Source organism: Leguminivora glycinivorella, chromosome 15, assembly GCF_023078275.1.
Source record: "Leguminivora glycinivorella isolate SPB_JAAS2020 chromosome 15, LegGlyc_1.1, whole genome shotgun sequence".
Taxonomy (NCBI): domain Eukaryota; kingdom Metazoa; phylum Arthropoda; class Insecta; order Lepidoptera; family Tortricidae; genus Leguminivora; species Leguminivora glycinivorella.
The window spans coordinates 10,806,959-10,828,420 of record NC_062985.1 but is presented as its reverse complement, the minus strand read 5'-3'; the positions used below and the strand labels follow the sequence as shown (position 1 = coordinate 10,828,420).

The 21,462-nt window shown below is 37.1% G+C and overlaps 1 protein-coding gene, 1 long non-coding RNA gene and 1 other non-coding gene across 5 annotated transcripts in view; 1 reads left to right on the top strand and 2 right to left on the bottom strand.

Moving 5' to 3' along the window:
- The window catches only part of LOC125234244 (furin-like protease 1), a 529,066-nt gene that overhangs the window by 34,059 nt on the left and 473,545 nt on the right, over positions 1 to 21,462 (top strand). The gene's annotated exons all lie outside the window — the stretch shown is intronic.
- Positions 5,792 to 5,863, bottom strand: Trnaa-ggc. The gene has a single exon. It is a non-coding gene; the product is annotated as a tRNA-Ala (tRNA).
- Positions 17,570 to 21,462, bottom strand: LOC125234248. Its single transcript, XR_007177952.1, has 5 exons — positions 21,348 to 21,462; positions 20,211 to 20,413; positions 18,692 to 18,848; positions 18,300 to 18,429; positions 17,570 to 17,995 (listed from the first exon to the last, which is right to left on the bottom strand). It is a non-coding gene; the product is annotated as an uncharacterized LOC125234248 (long non-coding RNA).

Sequence of the window (21,462 nt, the reverse complement as noted above, 5' to 3'; positions counted from 1 at the left end):
TAATAAACTTATTATGTCAATTTATACACCTGCCAAAATTACAGTTAAATCAACCTATCTCAAAAACTATAAGAGATACTTTGATCAAACCAAAAATCGTTGAAAGAGTTAATTAGCATGCATCACCTCTATTTTTTTTAGAATTTTATACCCCGTAGTTATAAAAATAGAGGGGGGGGACATACTTTTTACGACTTTGAGAGCTGATATCTCAAAAACCGTTCACTTTAAGAAAAATGTTTTTTAGAAAACTTTATATCATTTTAAAAGACCTTTCCATTGATACCCCACACGGGTATGTACATCGAAAAAAAATTTTCATCCCTCAGTTACATGTATGGGGGCCCCACCCCCAATTCTTTTTTTTACTATTTAGTGTCATAATTTTGTAGCGGTTCATACAACACATATTCCCATCAAATTTCATCACTGTAGTACTTATAGTTTCCGAGTAAATCGGCTGTGACAGACGGACAGACGGACAGACGGACAGACGGACATGACGAAACTATAAGGGTTCCGTTTTTGCCATTTTGGCTACGGAACCCTAAAAACTAAATCAAAATCGGTTCATCCGTTCGGGAGCTACGATGCCACAGACAGACAGACAGACAGACAGACAGACAGACAGACAGACGGACAGACAGACAGACACGTCAAACTTATAACACCCCTTCGTTTTTGCGTCGGGGGTTAAAAACGCTGCGCTTGCCAAGTTCTGCGCAATCTTGTTAGAATCATTTGGTTACTTTGAAAGCATTTCGGAAACAACAATAAGTTTGGTTACGTCCCACACTTCTTTTGTCAAAAATTTACAATATTTTACTCATGATGGAATGAACGTTGACTCATACCTGATGTTTTAATATTTGTAGTCATAAACGTCAAAGTAACCAAAAAGGCTAGTTACTTAGGCAAGTAATAGTATAGACTACCAATACCATCTTCTTGTACAAAAGTTTGTATTGTGTGTATTCTTCTAACACCGTTCCTTATAATTTCTTGTCTCTGACATCCCTAAAGGAATCGACAACACAATGAATAATCACTAAAACGCGGAGCTCGGATACCGATTAAAATTTTAAATTCAATTCGTTGTTGAGCGAGTTTCGCTATTATTGAATTAGCTTGAAATATTTGTCGTTCCTTAATTGCTCGGGATTGGTTGCTTAAGGAATATTTATGCTTTTTGAGAGCTTTTAATATTTAAATTATGAACAGAGAGTGCGAAACGATCGACTGAGGTCCAATCTATAGCACCCGTTTATTCACTTTTACTTTTTTATCCAAAAAAAAATCTTGTGTTCGGTATCTTTCATTTATAGGTCGCACATCTTCCGGCCTAGCCAAATTCAGAATCATTTACGTTCCTTAGCCTGTCTTTGCCTAGGCGGTTGAATTTACATGAGCTGTCGCCTGAGGTGTATCCGGACCGATACGGTCTTATGAGCGACGAGCAAAATATCGACCAATGGCCAGTAGAAGCAGACTCGTATCTTCTAGTGTTGCTTGTGTGCATTACCAAGTTTACCAACGCATTTGCTTACAATGAAGCGGTTCGTCTGCTTTATTGTCTTATCATAAAAATACCCTTTGAGTTATGTAGCTACTAGAGGCAGATCGCTTTGGTATTTCCGTTGCTAACTAAAAGTACTAAAAACAAAAGCCTTCTTTGAAACTTATTAGTCCTTCAAATATTAAAACCAGAAACTCGATAGCATTCGTAATCATCTAAACATAATGTAAACTTTTGGCACCGGATTAAAAAAATATCTTCCAAAGTTCTGAAATTTATATCGGCAGCAAAAGTGGAGCAAGAAGGTAATAAATATACCTGAGGCGCTGGAGCAGTCGCAAATGATACTTCCAGAGTTATGTAGGCGTCCTTAAGAGTGTTTATACACTGTCCGATCCGGTTCGATAAGATTTTCCGTGTGGTGACGGGTTAAGAATTTCACCACCCGCGCCCTTTCCTCCAGAAGTTGAGTCGAGAGTCTGCAGGGATAGGTTTCATAGTGATGCGAGCCCTTTATTAAGTGTGGCAATGTACCTACTTGAGCAGTTTCATTTGATATGTCTGCCTCCGTTTAGCGTTAGTTTATATATTGGTTATTGGATACGCCTACGCCTTTAAATACTGTCTTTTTATATTTATTTATTCTTCATAAAATGTTTCACGTGTAACATGAGAACATTACAGCAAGTCTTTTTGCTTCGATGACATCTGACAGCTAAATTTATCCAATATAATCCGACATCCGATATTGGACCAGACTGTAGGGAAAGGCTCTTAAAACGTCCCTACCGGTGGCTCTTGTAGCCTTGAGGCTGGAATACTTATATTATAGAAAAGCCGCTGTGTAATTTGGGATGTTGTGGCAAGTACACATTTAATTATTCTTTCACTGTGGTTTATGATTTTCTAAAACATATTTTCCGGGGTTCAATTGAACAAACGTATTCTAAATAATATGTTTGTATTCTATTCGTGGGTACTTATACTTCATACCATAAGGAAGTACTTTCCCAAGTAAGCTATTTAAAACAAGTAAGGTAGATAATTTTAACCCTGATCCCCCGTTGTTTTTTGACCGTCTTCGCTTTACTGGAGTAAAATTAAGATTTCCCGATCTTTAAATATATTTCCCAGCGAAAGTTTTTAAGTCACCCGACCAAATTGCGAGTTGCAGACCGTCAAAAACAACTGCAGCCGCGTTCGTCTTAACTTTATCCAAAGCCAACTTCCGAACCTTCAGATTTGGCAGTCTCGCTTTAAATTGGCAGGACTTTGCATTTTATTGATTAAGTATTGTTTGGAACTCCTCCATTTTGGCACGACACCAACGCAACGTAAGTGGATTTAAGATATTATGTGGCCTGCATTATCTTAACGTACAAATAGAATAAAGCCGCGAGTGTGAGGTGAAAAGCCGAGATAATGGACCGCTCCCGAGTAAATGGAAACCGTTTACATTTGGGAAATCATTATCGGCTGGATGATCGAAAACATTCATTTATTATTTAGTGACATAAAAGAATAAAGCCCAAGATTGTGTATTCGGAAGGGTCTGTTCTCAAATTTATCTTGGGTCTGGTGACCCGGCAAATTGTCGACTTAACTTGAGGGAACCATTTGTTTGCGTTTAGTCCCGATACTAGGCCTGTCTTATATTATGCAAACGAGCTTTCGTTTCGGGATTGGCGCTGAAATGGAGAGCTTCGGGTGAATACTGCGTATAAAGATTCCAATAAAGGTGGCTGTGTGTATTTAGGCATGCTAATTAAACTCTGGGATTAAATAAAAGACAAGATAGAACTGATTTCTTTTTAGATTTGGTATCTTGGTTAGGGCCCTGGCAGGCAAGCATGGTCTATGAATTGTATACTGTCGTAGCTTCCACACGTAACACACGTTGCTTACTTGTGATAGGTAGTACCGTAGAAGTAGAACCTACATACGTTAAAACTTATATGTTGACATTTAAATAATATAACTATGAACGATAATCTTATCATTCGCGCATCTATCTCGTTCACACTTACAGTAGGCCTAGCACATGATTGCCGCGGGAGTATGTCGCCGCGAGATAGACTACCTTATGTCATTAATACAGTTAGAAGGAGACGTGTGATCTATCTCGCGGCGACATACTCCCGCGGCAATCATGTGCTAGGCCTACAGGTAGAAACGCTAATGATTACTAATTGTAATTTTGACATATAATAATTTAAATAGGTGAATTTGTTTTATGCCATAATGAAAGTCAAGTCTGAAAGACGACAGACCTTTTGTTAGAGACAAAACTTTAAAAGTCATAAAGTAATGAAAGTATTTAATAGCTGTATTAAATATCTGTGTACACAGGATGTCCCAAGAGTATGAGACATGACGGAAAATAACGTTAAATATCGTAGATTGAAAATTTCACATAGGAAATCTTCGGAAACTTTCCATACTTTGTCTGGAAAATTGTATGGATGGAAACTTCCATGAATTTTTCAAGAAATTTCAGATTTTTTTGGAAAGTTTCCGCAACTTGCACATCACTAACTCAAAGTATTCCAACATTTGCTTTCAAAAGGTTGCTTTTTTCATTTAAAATATTGTGTTCCTTAATATGAATTCGTCCATTTTTTCAATTAGAATCATAAAAATATGGGTAATTTTTTCACATTTAAGTTGGTTAGATTCCCAGATGAAGAAAATATTTTTATATTATTTATTTTAGTAAAAGATCCTATCTTTCCCTTCATGTCTCATAGTCTTGGGACAGCCTGTATACAAATGGTAGAGAGTTTCATTACATTTTACCGTTTTGAGTTAAGTCCAGTTCCAACGTCTTGTACAAATACTTGAGCGTTAATTAAATTTTATCCCGCGTTTAATTTACGTCGTCCACTTGAGAATGAAACTGGGTGAAAATGAAGCGAGTGTAAATCTACCTACTCTTAATAAAAAAGTTACTTTATCGATTTGGTCAGGTTTGAATGAAATCTCGCATTTTTTAATTTAAGTGTTGAAAACTTGAAAAGTTGTAGGTAACTTGTAAGTAAGTTTCCACGTCCTAATTTACCTGATAACCATTCTAGGTTTACATAATAGCTATTGCTATTATTAGCTTGTAAAAAAAGTCAAAATGATCAAAACATTCCCTACGTCTACAGGAATCCTTTTTACTATGAGGGTTTTCTGAATCGTTTTTTTTTTCGCCAGGCGGCGATACCTACTTGGGCGTCAGGTCTTTCTGACAGCAAACGTCAAAATCCACCAAACAAATAAATGTCGATAATGATGATTGGTGGATTTTAAAGTTTGCTCACAAAGAGATCTGGTGCCTCAGTGTCGCCACCTGGCCAAGAAAACGATTCGGAATACCCTCATTAATTGAAAGAGAAAACGCACCAAAATAAAAACTCAATTTAGAAAATTTACAAAACCTCGAAGTTTGTTTCAACAAGTTCAGCTTAATTAAATGGCAACCCAGTTTAAGAACAATCGTAGGGACGTTATAACAAGGGATTTCAATCTCGGAACAATGTTATCGTTTCGACGAAGTTTGAGGACTCGAAGTTAAAAGATTATCCCGGAACCAAGAGTTACTCGATACTTTATACGATTCTATTTTTACTTGCATTGTCTTTTAGTATATTGATCTTATATGTATAGGTAAGGTACCTACTTCTGATGGTGTGTGTGAGTAGTAGTATGGTTAGCCTGCTACGGGCATGCAATGAGGAGGGATGAAGCCCATATAGGCAAAAGAATGTTAGCAATGAATGTTGACGGACAGAGAGGGAGGGGTAAGCCTTTTATGCTCTGGTGGTAAACCCAAACAACGATTGATTGTGTGAAAAACGATATGAAAAATAAAGTGAATTCTGAGACTGCTGAGATGACTAATGACAGAGGAGATTGTACGGAGCTACCGACAGGGATTCTAATTGATTTAGGTATAATTTATTCTGACTATTATTGTTCAAATTAGAAATCGTTAATACAAGTCTCCTAACGGATTACTTACATAATATTGATAGCTTATGAGGAAAATATTTATTGACCCCCACGATTTTTGCCCGTATTGACTTACACCTACACTGTCTGGGGCATTGACATTGACTAAAAAAATATGTCTATCTGGAATCTTAATTGCTTAATGTTAATAATAATCCATATGTTTTTAAATATAAACATGGATTTTTCCTTTTTTATTGTGGAACGTACCACTTTACAAATCGCAAATTATAAAATGCAGACATCAATCGCAATGAAAAAATCAACAGTGATCGACTCTGGCCAACGTGGGACTCGAACCCACATCCTTGGATTGCCGGTCCAATGCGTTACCAATTGCGCCAGCCGACCATCCGTCCATGACTGCGAATTTAACCATTGCGACTGTGATGCACGACTACGTCACCGTAACGTAGTCATGCATCACCAGTGACATCTACATTTCAAGGTTTACAACCCTAGCCAACCCTGAGGACTTGCATCGGCGCAAGACTAGCCTCCCGACCACACCACACATAGTAGTGTTAGGCCGGCTGGAGAGATGGCGTTATTATCTCAATGTTAATTCTTAATTGCTTACTTTGCTGGATCAGCGACCCGAAAAGAGGGTCTTGGCCTCCGATGCAAGACTTCATCATTCGCTCCTGTCCTGTGTGATCTGATGCCATTCAGTCGCTTGGAGGTCTTTCTGGATCCCATCGATCCATCGGTAGCTGGGCCTTTTGACTGGACGTTTCTCTGCCACTGCGTTTGGCCGAACGATCCTCTCCCATCCTCTCCACATGACCGGGCCAGTAGAGAAATCTTAAGTACATATATAACATTATTTGCTTCATCTAAACACTCCATCATTTACAGTCGTATCCTTAATATTGTGTCCCATAGCTGTACGCCAAGTGAATGCTTGAGAAAATAATTGCTCCGATCGTGTCCCTGGACAAACTTGAGTACTGCAACGCAAATGCAACTGACCATTCAACGACCCTACTTCCATGTCATAGAATCTACAATTGGTCACCATGGTTTTGGTACAGTCTCGAACTGATATATCGGAACGGGCAAAGTGCTCAGAAACATTAAAACACGCACTTTAACTCTTTGGTGATAGAGGCGAGTTCTAATATTTGTGAGCATTTTGCCCGTTCCTATATATCAGATGGCGACTATATATACACAAGGATCGAGGACCACTAACCGCAATGCACAACCCGTCGACCTTAACCCTACGGCTGAAGGTTTTGAATCAGTCAATTTGATGCTGTTAAACTCACAACCGGGAAGCCAAGTGCACTGCAGTCGCCAACCCTATTGCTGCGACGTAAAGTCTACTATTAATTTATGTACACACGAGTCCCTCTTAGCATTCCCAGTTGTCCTATTTCGAGGCAATCTCCGTCGCCGTAGTGTTATTGAGTTTGCTCTCTTTATCGTAAAGGTTAAAGTGTGAACATTCGAACGGTAGATATGTCTATTAATTGAATAATAGGGCGGGCCTCAATGGTCCACGGGTAAAAATAACTGTGCACCGATATCAAAATCGAGTGGCTGGACTGGACCTATTAGTTCCAGTATACGTGGCGCAAGGCTGCGAGTATATTTCATTTTTAGGGTTCCGTAGTCAACTAGGAACCCTTATAGTTTTGCCATGTCTGTATGTCCGTCCGTCCGTCCGCGGATAATCAATCTCAGTGACCGTTAGCACTAGAAAGCTGAAATTTGGTATCAAGATGTATATCAATCACGCCGACAAAGTAGTAAAATAAAAAGTGGAAAAAAATGTTTTTTCTACTCCCGTGTTGTTATTCGTCATTTACCGTGTCGTGCATAGATCGTTAAAACCCTACATAAAAGATGCCCGCCCCCGGCCGGCGCCCCGCGCACTCACGCATACGATATAGCTCTTACAGCATTGTTAGGTAGCCTTTAAGAGATATAGCGGGCCGCGGGGCACCGGCCGGGGGCGGGCGGCGGCGCGGTGAGTGCGATCGACAGGGTGAGTGCAGAAACATTGCAGAGGACAAGTCAAAATACTTATAGGAAACTGTGCGAATTTCGCGATAGTTATTCTAGAAAACTATTCAAAAGTAAGTGCATGATCGTAGAAAAAGTATTGTATGCAACGGTGTTTAACTGAGTCAAAAAATACTCGTGGCGTCTTAATAACAATTTTCGGCTTCGCCTCAAATTGTTACCCACGCCACTCGTCTTTTTTGACCTCCTTTAAACGCCTGTTGCATAAAATACTATTGTTAGGGTCCCCCCTACATGTAAAGTGGGGATTGATTTTTTTTTCATTCCAACCCCAACGTGTGATATATTGTTGGATAGGTATTTAAAAATGAATAAGGGTCTACTATAATCGTTTTTTGGTAATATTTATATTTTCGAAAATAATCGCTCCTAAAGGAAAAAAAAAACTACACCATATATGTATGTTTAAAAAATATGAAAAAACTCACAAAAGTAGAACTTTATAAAGATTTTCTAGGAAAATTATTTTAAACTTGATAGGTTCAGTAGTTTTTGAGAAAATTCGGAAAACTACGGAACCCTAAACTGAGCGTGGCCCTACACGCTCTTGACCGGTTTTTTTTATGTTGTATGGCTAATAGGTACTTGCCGCAGCACACATATAATTGCTGAAGTCTGCGAAACTTATGCTTACCGCGTAACTTACTTTCGTGGAAGAGAAATATGTCACACTCACCCAGTGTCAAACTTCAAAAGGTATCATGCCGACTGGTTGATAAATTCTGCAAGGTTGATTTTACGTTCTGTCATGTTGACAATGAGTCATAAACTGATATCTAATGTACAGTCAGAATCAAAAGTAGCGGATCAGTTTATATCGCTTCACAAGTAAACTACCATTCTGTAACTGCTATACAAAAAAGATATGTGTAGACACAAAAATTGAAAATTGAAGTGCTGGTGGCCTAGCGGTAAGTGCGTGCGACTTTCGTTCCGGAGGTCGCGGGTTCGAACCCCGGCTCGAACCAATGAGTTTTTCAGAACTTATGTGCGATTTGATATTTGCCAGTCGCTTTTCGGTGAAGGAAAACATCGTGAGTTAACCGGACTAATTCCAATAAGGTCTTGTTACCCTCCGGGTTGGAAGGTCAGATGGCAGTCGCTTTCGTAAAAACTTGGGATTAGTTGTCAAAGCGGACCCCAGGCTCCCATGAGCCGTGGCAAATGCCGGGATAACGCAAGGAGGATGATGTGTAGATACAAAATCTGTACTTACAGATTTATCTGTATTTGTTTAGAAAAGTACCACACACACACACGTCAGATACTTTTGGTGCATTGTTTCATTAGCAACTGCCCCTCTAGCATAACTTGCCTTGTCGCGCGATACTCGAAGTCGCGCTTGATGTATGGACTCGCGCGCGACAAGGCAAGTTGTGCTAAAAGGTCTGATGATGTTCACTAACAGTAAGATTGAGGATATTTGACATGCTTGAAGGTTCTGTATGTGTTAATAAGTAGACCAATCATTAGAATTTCGGATGGAAGGCTTGGAAAGCATATTACAAATTCTTCGATTAAAAATAGTTATTTGTTTGTTTGTAAAACTTTTTCCCTCACTATAGCGAGGAAACTACAACGCAAAAAATGTCTTTATCACTGGCTTCCAGTAGTTCCACAGGTGGTAAATCTTTCTTTATTACTAGATTCACCTACTTTTATCAATTTTAACGCAGTTAATTTGACTTTATTCAAGGTCAAATTACTTTACCCACTAGTGGATAAAATGCGTTATTACCCGCTGGTATTAAAGGACAAAACACGTGTTTTCGAGCTAGTGAGGGGAAAAGGATTTTACGAAATAAGTATTTCATTGATATTTATACTTAGTTTGGTTCGAACTTAGAATTAGTATTATCACAGTATAAGGATATATCAGTAGTTAATCTCCGGCAGCGGCGGCGCGGTCGTTACTACTGCGCAAGGTCACGCAGGGTTGTACATGTACAACGTTACTATAATCGACTTCGTACAATGTAAGTTGTTGTAAATCTAATAGGTACTATTAACTGTAAGTAGGTTTTAGTATAACAATACCACGTCATGACACCACATTAGTCAGTATTGAAGACACAAAAAATCATTATAAATATATTACTCTCATACGCGCAATAGTAGATTGTGTAACAATAATTGCAAAAGCGTTAATTTAAGTGTTCATTTTATATGTTTTCTCTAGAATACACCCAATCCATCACAATAAAAAAAAGATTCGTTTGAACTAGAAACGTAGGTACCTACTGTCCTACTCGTATTAGTAACTGTGTATGGCGCTATGCTAGTACCAACGCTCTTTCTACCTTTTTATCTAATAAAGATTCAAGTACGTATTTGTTTCTTAAATACTGACGAAATCATATTTACATAAAATGTTTGAATAGATGTTTGCACAATATTTAAGTAGGTACCAAACTTTCGAGCTAGATAGATCGCAGCATCTACCTAAATGTCGTTACAGATAAATCCTTATTGATTTTAATGTGTCATTCTAGCTTTAAATCTCACTTTTACGCCATTTACGTAAGCAATAATGTACCTAACACTGCAAATATATAACAACCACTTACTTTTCTGGGTGTCTAGGAATTCTAAAGAATGACATTTCCGCATTTTGAGAACTTTCCATACACCCATAAACACTACAGTAACGAAAATATGTCTTCGGTGCTGACGTCATTTTCTCCCGAACTCAACACGTCAACACAGCGCGCAAACGCGGCCCCGACTGTCCAGCCCAATAATCACCAGTTTCGCATGTTTTCGCCGCATGCGAGGGGAGGGAGGGGGACACACCGCGCGGCGTGAAGTTTGTAAGAAGAGTTATTACTGGTTTTATACTGTGGTATTATCAATTGTAACTTTAGTTAAATTTTAAATCTTTTGTAAATGTGTGACGTGTGCCCTTGTGGCCTATTTGCTGAATAAATTATTTTGATTTTTGATCTGATTTTTTATGTGTGTAAGGGAAACAAGCCGAATAATTCGCGTCATACATTCAGATTGAATGAACGCGAGTCTACGGTCGCAATTCCATTAATGCAGACGGACGCTCAGACAATTAGAACCGGAACTAGGGTTACCAGACACGCATTTGAAAAATGTTAGTTGTGACCAGTTGTGGCAGAATTAACATTTTTAGTGACATAAATAACAGAAATGCTTAACTACATATCGTATAGGATTACCAAAAGTCAGATATGTAAATGGGAAGTATTTTAAGCTTTTTAAGTATTTTTGAATGTCGAAAGTTTGGTCAAAATTAGATTGCTTTCCAACTTGGCAAAAGTAAATAAAGAGTCTTAAATATGCTTTAACGAATTTGAGGCCTAACGTATTAATTATTCTCTTTTCTCTTCGAATCTCTTCTCGGAAGATGTTGAGATTTATACTCCTTGTAAACTTTAATTTGTGTGAATAAATCGTCAATTTAACTTATTATAACATACATACAATCACGTCTGTTTCCCAGAGGGGTAGCAGAGCTCGCGGATTTCCGTTTGCTACGAAGGATTGTCAGGAGACAAACCGCTTTCGCTTCACTTCACGTTGGCCTTTTTGGAATATTTCCCCGATTTGGTCGAAAAAAGTTCGCCTAGGTCTTCTACTTCCAACGGATTCTTTTTTTCATATACTTTCTTCGTTAACCTCCTCTCATTCATCCTCTCTACATGCCAGAACCCATTTCAATCTTTGTCACTACATCTACATCCACTCCTCACTTCTCTTTTATCACGCTATTTCTGATCCTATCACTCATCAACTTCACACCACTTATGCTTCTTGAAGCTCTTATTTTCACGGCATAACATAATTTAATATTAATACTTTTTAATTCAATTTTTCATCAGGACTTCTAAAAATCATACCTGGTAACCCTATTTTCGGCTAAATAAAAATAGGCTGTCGACCTTCGGTAGGGCAGGTACAAGTTTTTTGACTCCAGTGTCCATACCCGCCATTATCTACCTTAATGGCTCCCTAACAACAACTTTTTATTAACCAATTTACCTCTTCATCCATACTAATTATGTTTGGAAATAATAATCTGAGTTTTTTTGGGACAAATGTTCGAGCTTAAGGCTAATCGACCGAATTAAAAAAACTAAAAAGATGGCTCGTTCTGGTTGTAAGAACATGTTATGAATTTAATCTTTTGTTATGAAAATTGAATCTATTTGAGAAAGAATATAAGTAAAGATAATCGAGGAGAGGCGAACTGCAGACGGTTGTAACTATATAGTCAACCAATTGGAACCCTAGACCACAACCATGTCAAAATGACAATCAGTAAGAGATTTCTTACAATTTGATTTATAACGTCCCTATGACGTTCTACAGTGGCCTAGGGTTCCAATTGGTTGACTCCCGTTAAGCAAGCAGAACTTGCGGTAACATTGCTCAATGCTACATCTGGGAGCTTGAAACTTACAATTGCAAGCTTGCAATGTTTGAGCAACGTTTGAGCCATATTGATGTTAAACGAATTCGGCCGCGCTGTAGATAAACCCTGTAAGTTTCCCAGATCGCATTTTTACAACTTTCTATAACTTTGAATAGCAATGTTGCTGATACATTGAAATATAAACTTACTGGAAAGTTATGACGAAAACTTTTAATAAGTTCATTTTTCTACATTGCAACAATAGCACAATATGAAACTTGTACGTAACTTACACGCTATTCATTACGGCAATGTTACATTTACAATACACCAATAAGTTTGAAGTTTTATATTGTATTAACTTTTCACAGATACCTTTTAATAAGTTACAAATGTAACATTGCTTTAAATAACTCTTGTGAAGTTCCTTGCAAGTTTCATTTTTGTATATTGCAACAATAGCACATTATGCAACTTTTACGTAACTTACACGCTATTCATTACGGCAATGTTACATTTACAATACACTAAAAAGTTTGAAGTTGTATATGTAACTTTTCACAGATAACTTTTAATAAGTTACAAATGTAACATTGCTTTAATAACTCTTGTGAAGTTCCTTGCAAGTTACATGTGCATTAGTAAAACAACATTGATTGTATAACTTGAGGCTAAGTTACACCTGTAACATACCAAGAACTTTCGGATTTAATGTTGTGCTATTATTCGTTGGCAACTTTGGTATATTACACAGATGTAACGTTGCTTTTATTAACTCTAGTGAAGTTTCTTGCAAGTTACGCTTCTAATGTACCTAAAAGTAGCGCTCTAATGTTTCATTTGGAACTTTTCATATAATAGCATTTGGTATGTTGTGTCAACAAATCACTGGCAACTTCACAATTTGCTAAATGTAAACGTTACGTGAAAGTTACTTGTGAACCGTTCACACATCATTTCATGAGGATTTAGGGATATTGCAGGGAACTTGATTTTTGTGGTTGACAGGACGTTACGAATAAAACTGCACATAGGGTGCTAGAAAAGGTTTGTTCCTGATTTGTCGTACATTCCTGTTTCATCGCATTCCTGATTCGTCGTATTGCTGTTTGGTCGAATTTTTCTATAAATTATAGTTAACTATATAAATAATTTGGAAACGGGATATTTATGAACTTCTTACAATAATTATACAGATAATTCCGACGAAACAGCAATACGATTAATTTAGGAATCCAACGAAACAAGAATAAGACGAAAAAGGAAGAAACCTCGGACCGCCGCTCGCCCAGGCTCGTGGCGGTCGGTACGCAGCTTAACACTTAACCAATATCATTTAATTTAATGATTATGTATGATTGTGACTAGAAACAAAAGTAAAACTTTAGAAATCAACACACAAAAATCCAATTATTATAAAACAAAAACATGGATACACAGACGAAATATTTTATTTCAATTCTTTACTTACTTACTATTATTCTACATTTGTAGTAATATCAAGGTTTTGTTTCCTTCCCCAAAACTTAACCAATCGTAACCAAATAAAATTAAATCTAAATGATGAGAGTGTCTATGTCGAACTGTTTTGCTTTTCTTTTGAAGTCAATATCAAAATTTGAATACCACGCGTGAGCGTCAGGACCCCTGGACCAGTACAGATATTTGATGTTTAGTACTTACTAAAATTTAGTACCTATTTGATACTATTTGGTACCTGAGTACATATATTTGGTACCTCCACTGATATCGAAAAATCGAGCGAATAAAGTGGCCAGACATTCTGACGTCAGGATGTCTGGACCATTTTTGGTTTACATAGTTCTAGACAACACTACTAATTGATGTCTTAGTCAATATTTACTACCTATTTGGTACCTGTCAATATATTTTTTTCAAATTTTTTGGCGTACCAGAAAAAAGTTATGATGGAATTTAAAGTTGAAAACTAGTGTAATTACACTAATTACTTTTATATTTCGACTATATTAATGCCACTAGTCAGTAGAGATGATGTGCGAGTGCCTAAAAATAAATTCCTATTTAAGTTGACGCGCAGGAGGGCAGGCGGATTTGCCTCTATTCTTTTGACTGGCGCTACATACTTCAACAGCACGGCCGGGCTCACAACTTAAAATTCCGTCATAACTTTTTTCTGGTACGCCAAAAAAATTTGAAAAAAATATATTGACAGGTACCAAATAGGTAGTAAATATTGACTAAGATATCAATTAGTAGTGTTGTCTAGAACTATGTAAACCAAAAATGGTCCAGACATCCTGACGTCAGAATGTCTGGCCACTTTATTCGCTCGATTTTTCGATATCAGTGGAGGTACCAAATATATGTACTCAGGTACCAAATAGTATCAAATAGGTACTAAATTTTAGTATGTACTAAACATCAAATATCTGTAGTGGTCCAGGGGTCCTGACGCTCACATACCACGCCTATCTTTGCGGCATAAATATCTAGCCTTAACTATATAAATTTTGCCCAAGTTTGAAGGCTCTACCTTCAAACTTCAATAATATGTGTCTAGATAATATATACAAAGAAGCAAAATAGTCTGACACAATATAAAGGCTTGAAAAAATCAAAGCTATGCTTTTTGGTACCAGTTACATGCCTACTGGTGCTCCCGCACCGGGCTGTTATAAATGTTAATTATATAATGGTTCTCGCACACTGGCTGCTATATAACGTTGTATAACACGGTTTCTTTTATATAACTTTATGGTGCTCCCGCGGCCAGCGTGGGACCACCATAACACGGTGTGAGAGTACCATCCATACTAATATTATAAATGCGAAAGTAACTCTGTCTGTCTGTCTGTCTGTCTGTCTGTCTGTCTGTCTGTCTGTCTGTCTGTCTGTTACGCTTTCCCGCTTAAACCACGCAACCGATTTTGATGAAATTTGGAACAGACAATCTTTAGACCCTGAGACAGAACATAGGCTACTTTTTATTTCGAAAAAAAGGGATGAAGGGGTTGAAAAAGAGGTTGAAAGTTTGTATGGGATTTCTTAATTTTAAATGATAAAACCATGAAACTTTATATTTTAGCACTTGATAAGAAATCATTAAACATATATTTAAAGTCACATACAGGTCGAACGCGATTAATTAACATTATTTTTACCTTTAAAATAAACATGTTATGAAATAAACATTAACTAAAAGCGGGTAGATTATATTTATTTGTCTACCCCGAACATTTATATAAATTAATATCGGGTAGTTTTGTGTTGTTTACATCTCCGGTGACATTTTGCTGGGACGTCAGTCTTCCGTGACCACGGCCAGTGCAACCTGGCCGAAACGTTGGGAAAAAAGGTAAAAATAATGTTAATTAATCGCGTTCGACCTGTATGTGACTTTAAATAGTTTAAATATGTGTACAAAGCGCGAGAACTTAAAGTGTTATATCATTAAACATCTTGATAAGGGATAGGGATAGGGATAGCGATAGGGATAGCGATAGCGATACGGATACGGATAATATGGGTATCGTTAGCGGGATACGGATAATCGGTCGGCGGTCTCTTACAATCAATGTGCTCTAAGACGATCGTTGTTTGCTTGCTTGAAGATTACGTTTGCGATAAGTATAAGCAAAATGTAAAAAATTGTAAGGGATAATAGAAAAAAGTACTTTTTACCCACCGATCATAGTGTCGAAATACGGGCTATGTGGGATGTTTATAAAGGTTTCCCCAGCGTATATAGAATTACCTACGCTGTGGTCGATGTGTAATATTTCTACAATCATTGCAAGCAAAAGTATTATGTGCAATCGAAATAATCGCAGATAAATATACCTACAGAGAAACCTACGGTCCCTACGGATCCAAATGAAAATCTTAATGAGTACTTTTATTACGCGGGCGAAGCCGCGGGTAAAAGCTAGTACCATTATAAAATTATAATAATATTATTATGAGACAAGGGGAGCTAAACTTTGGCGACGGTTACATGCTTATTTAAGTGTGTCACAATAATAAGAAACATGGGAAGTAAAACTTAAAAACTATAATTGCTAAACTACGATACAAATTTGAACCGCACTGGTTACTCCGATTTACAGTGTTTGGAAACCAGTTATATGTCTATTGGCGCTCCCACACCGGGCTGTTATAAATGTTAATTATATAATGGTGCCCTAACACTGGCTGTTATATAACGTTATATAACACGGTTTCTTTTATATAACATTATGGTGCTCCCGCGGCCAGCGTGGGACCACCATAACACGGTGCGGGAGCACCATACCATTATTAAATTATAATATTATGAGACAAGGGGAGCTAAATTTTGGCGACGCTTACATGCTTATTAAGTATATTAGTCCGAGTTCTTAACAGCGACTTACTATGAGTGTACAGTCCCTGCTGGCAGAAAGCATGAAACTTGGCATGTATATAGCTTATAGGTTTATAAGAAAATATGGAAGTAGAAACACGCCGAGGTGTCAATGTTTCCCCTCTTTCCCCCCACTTTTGTATCCCTGATTTCAGTTTTTTAATATTTCCATGAAAACCGTAAAAGCTATCATCACGATGTCTAGGAGAAATATGTCCTTCATAAAATTCTCTACAATATTGTCTTTAGAAGTATAGAGCTAGAACTTAAAATTTTCAAATTATGCTCATTTTCCCCTAACGATATTTCTCTTTGGTGACCTGAACGATAAGTAAGACTAGCGACTTTGCTCTTTTACCTGTGGCGATGTTGCTTCACAAAATTGTTCCTTGGGTCAAACTGATCCGATTTTGCTCAATAGTCATGAAATCGCGCGTCACTACCCCCACAAAGACAAGGGGAAAGGGCCGGTTTCCTCGGTGAAAACTATGCATTACTTCTTTTTGCTCTTAGTGACTAGGGCAAATCGTATATCATTTTCGTGTAATATAAGAACGAGTTAATCATTTCTGAAAAAATCGTTGCACCTTATCATACAAAAATAACGATTTGTCACTGTTCTCAACGTAAATGCATGATGTTCTTATAGAAACACAAACATCACTATATCTTATGCTTTTAATATTTGAGGAGTTCCCTCGCTAATCAGAATTCTGTCCTATGTTTTATTTGTTGATAATTGCCGCGTTGTAACTGTAAATGCCATAACTTCCATACTTAATGAAATACATCGAAATTCATTATTTTGCTATAAAATCGTTATTTTTGTATGAAAAGGTGCAACGATTTTTTCAGAAATGATTAACTGGTCCCTATATTACACGAAAATGATATACGATTTGCCCTAGTCGCTAAGAGTAAAAAGAAGTAATGCATAGATTTCACCGAGGAAACCGGCCCTTTCCCTTTGTCTTTGTGGGGGGTAGTGACGTGCGATTTCGTGACTATTGAGCTAAATCGGATCAGTTTCACCCAAGGAACAATTTTGTGAAGCAACATCGCCATAAGTAAAAGAGCAAAGTCGCTAGTCTTACTTATCGTTCAGGTCATCAAAGAGAAATATTGTTAGGGAAAATGAGCATAGTTTGAAAATTATAAGTTCTAGCTTTATACTTCCATAGACAATATTGTAGAGAATTTTATGAAGAATGTACTTCTCCTAGACATCGTGATGATAGCTTTCACGGTTTTTATGGAAATATTAAAAAACTGAAATCAGGGATACAAAAGTGGGGGGAAAGAGGGGAAACATTGACACCTCGGCGTGTTTCTACTTCCATATTTTCTTATAAACCTATAAGCTATATACATGCCAAGTTTCATGCTTTCTGCCAGACCGGACTGTACATTTGGTTAAGAACTCGGACTATATCACAATAATAAGAAACACGGGAAGCAAAACTTAAAAACTAAAATTGCTCAACTACGCTACAAATTTGAACCACGCTGGTTACTCCGATTTAGTGTTTGGAAACTTAAACGTATGTCTTGTATTTAATAAATTCTACTAGTTTAAGGTTTTGTCATCATCCATCACCTGCATTTAAAAATAATTGTTTCTTGTTACTAATTATTGTCGCTTAATTCGGGTCCCACCATGTTGAAACCATATCATCTGTAACGTTTGGAAATGTCTGCCTTACAGCACCTGTAAAAATATGAAATGTTAGAACACATTTATTTGTTTTAAATAAATTTGAACTAAACGCATATTAATAAAAGACGGACACTGCGGGCACTGCGGCGATGCCCTTTATAAAGTTCTAGCTTTTGCCCGCGGCTTCGTTCGCGTTAGAAAGAGACAAAAAGTAGCCTATGTCACTCTCCATCCCTTGCAACTACCTTCACTTAAAAAATCACGTAAATTCGTCGCTCCGTTTTGCCGTAAAAGACGGACAAACAAACAGACACACACACTTTCAGGTTTATTATATTAGTAAGGATGCACTTACGTTTTATAACATCATCAGCATTGAGGAAGACAATTTGAAATTGCTTTTTTTCCCGTCCAAGATTTTTTCCAGACAGCGGTTGACGCAGTCCCGTTCCTTCGCTTCCTCCTGTATGCCTTAGCATATCAAACTAAAAAGAGAAAAAAGAAATAAGTATTGGCGTTGTGTAATCAATAATTACGATGATAAAGATAATAGTTATTAATAAAAGACGGTTAGGTACTAGTACTAACACGTTCACTGTCGAACTCCCATGTGTGAGACAGGCTCGCCTCTCTTCAACCATCATGAGCACATGTCGCACTCCATGGAGCATTTTGCGGGCACGTCAGATGGTTCACAAATCAATCAAATACTTTTTCGAGTAGTCAGAATAAGGTATTTGTACTTACGTTTTATAACATTCATCAGCTTTGGGGAAGACAATCTGAAATTGTTTTTTTCCCCGTCCAAGAGCAATTACTGCCCCAAGTAATCCGAGATTTTTTCCAGACAGCGGTTGATACAGTCCCGTTCTTTGATTCTTCGTGTATGCCTTAGCATATCAAACTAAAAAGAGAAAAATTCACATGTCAAATCGGGAAGTGACCGAGTTAAAAATGCGATCGGCTCGAACGATTAAAAAAGCTTTATTGATATTCGGCCAAGAAATAGTATTTTATGCAACCGGCGTTTAAAGGAGATCAAAAAAGGCGAGTGGCGTTGGTAACAATTTGAGGCGAAAATGTTTTGACTCCGTTAAACACCGTTGCATACAGTACTTTTTCTACGACCATGTACTTCGTTTAAAGTTTTCTAGAATATTTCGTGAAATTCACACATTTTCCTGTATTTTGACGCAAAGGTTTGCACTACGCGCACCCGCGCCAGCTGGCTGGCTTTGGGGAATAGACTATTATGTGGGGTTTTAAAGATGTATGCACGACCCTGTCAAAATTCAAAATATTCAGCAAATAGGCCACAGGAGCACTTGGGCTATTTTTTTTTAAGTTGTCCACCCCACTCTTTTTGTAACATGGGTATTTTTTACGCGATTCATACTCAGAATCGAGAGCTCTTTGAATTCTGATAGGAGAAAAAAAATATCCCAAGATTTCCATAATTTTTTTCGAATCTTCCATTCCCTTGCCGCCATACAAAATGTATGAAAAAATGGTAACGGAATGGGAAAAAAAACCTTGGGACACTTCTTTTCTCAAATTAGGATTGAAAGAGTTCGCGATTTTGAGTGGAAAACACATAAAAATTTCCAAATCCAAAAAAAGTGGGGTGGACAACTTTGAAAAAAAAAAAATGGCCCACTTTTACCCGTCACATACATAACATAATATTTATATTTGAATTTAAATTACAATACTAATTTTACCTAATAATGACACAGAATACATATTAGGACAACAAATGTATAAAGCTACTACCTGTAAATGACGAATAACAGTTCGGGAGTAGAGAAAATATTAAACAGGAACATTCATTGGGCATAAAATAAAGCAAAAGGTAGCTATTAAGAGGCCACCACCATTTATACAATATTGAAATATATATAAGATCTCCCATAATTATATAAAACGACATGCTGAAAAAACATGAAATTTGGCATAAATGTTGAAAAACCAATATGTATTTGTACTGGCACTCATTTTCGTTGCTGAAAACTGTAATACAATGACAATAGAGGGAGTGTAAGTTCAGTATGGAAATCTCATATGCGCTCTATTTTCTTTGTTTTACAATGATTAGCAACTTAAATAAAATTAATACCTGATTTGGAAAATATCTTGTTATTTCAGCAAGTAGTCATTTTTAATAAGAGCGTAGGTAACTGTTCTGTCTGGAAATAGCTGTTCGGGAGACAATGCATTATGGTGCCTTTAGATCGTGATAACTATAATGACTCTAAGGTCAACATACCAATTGCGATCGAACGTTTTCCTCGCCTAGCATCGCCTCCATGTTCACGAGTTCGCTTATTTGAGTCAGAGGTAATTTAGGCAACTACAATGTTGGTTTCGGTTCCGAAGCAACATTTATTATTGATAATTCGATCGCTTCTACTTTTCTCATAATAAACGTAACAAAAGGTTTTATCTCCTTCAGCTCTGTGAGAACATCCACTGAAATTAACACAAAAAGAGTACATTAGGTATATAGCGGGTTACAGGTGAAAAACTTAAGAAAGTCACATGTATGTGCGAGTGACGTGTTCGAATAGGCGTTTGTAATTTTAAATGTGTTCTCTATTCGAACACGTCACTCACACATACAACATGTGACTTTCTTAAGTTTTTCACCTATAGTAATGTTAGTATGGAGAATGACCTTTGACCAATGTATTCATGTAGACTTAATATGTAATATATGTAATTTCACTTATTGTATGATCACAAAGTTGCTGCAGGTCTTTTTGAAAACAGGTTTTTTTAATGAAAGGGTCTAGCCGCAATCTTATAGTGAAACTGCCCCTGGCTGAAATGTTTTCTTAAGTGCGTTTGTTTGTCTTATTTTAAGATATCGTTTTACCAAATTTCAAGCTCAGAATCCTCTTGGTTTTGCTAAAAAAAAAGGAAAATAAAAAGAAAGTTTTTATTTTATTTGTAGCTGAAGTAATAGTAGGCCGGATTTCTCTGAAATTTAGATATTTTATGCACCTAACAGTAATTTAAAAAAACCAAGGTTCTAACTTGTTCACAAGTGCCAAATTTTTTTTAGTAAGAGGATATCTTATAATAAGACAAACACACTTAAGAAAGCTATACATTTCAGCCAGGGGCAGTTTCACTATAGGATTGCGGCTAGACCCTTTGTAGTTGGTAGTTTGTAGATGCCTTGCTAAATTCCTGTAAATAATATTATATTCAGTGCAATATAGTCACATTTAGTAGTAGTTTATATTTTTTAAACGAAATTTATTTTCGTCACAACAGAGGATTTGCTAGCTATATATTTTTTTCCAAAATATATTAACTTATAGGAGCGCTGGTGGCCTAGTAAAAGCTTGCGACTTTGAATCCAAACGGCTACGAATTTATTAATTACAAATGGACATACCTGACTTACAAACGCTCTGACAACTATCCAGTATCCAGACTATCGGTGTCGGCTATGTGTTTTGTTCTTCCTCCTTGTCGGGAAGTCATTCCCACTTTGGGAATCAGATGTCGGG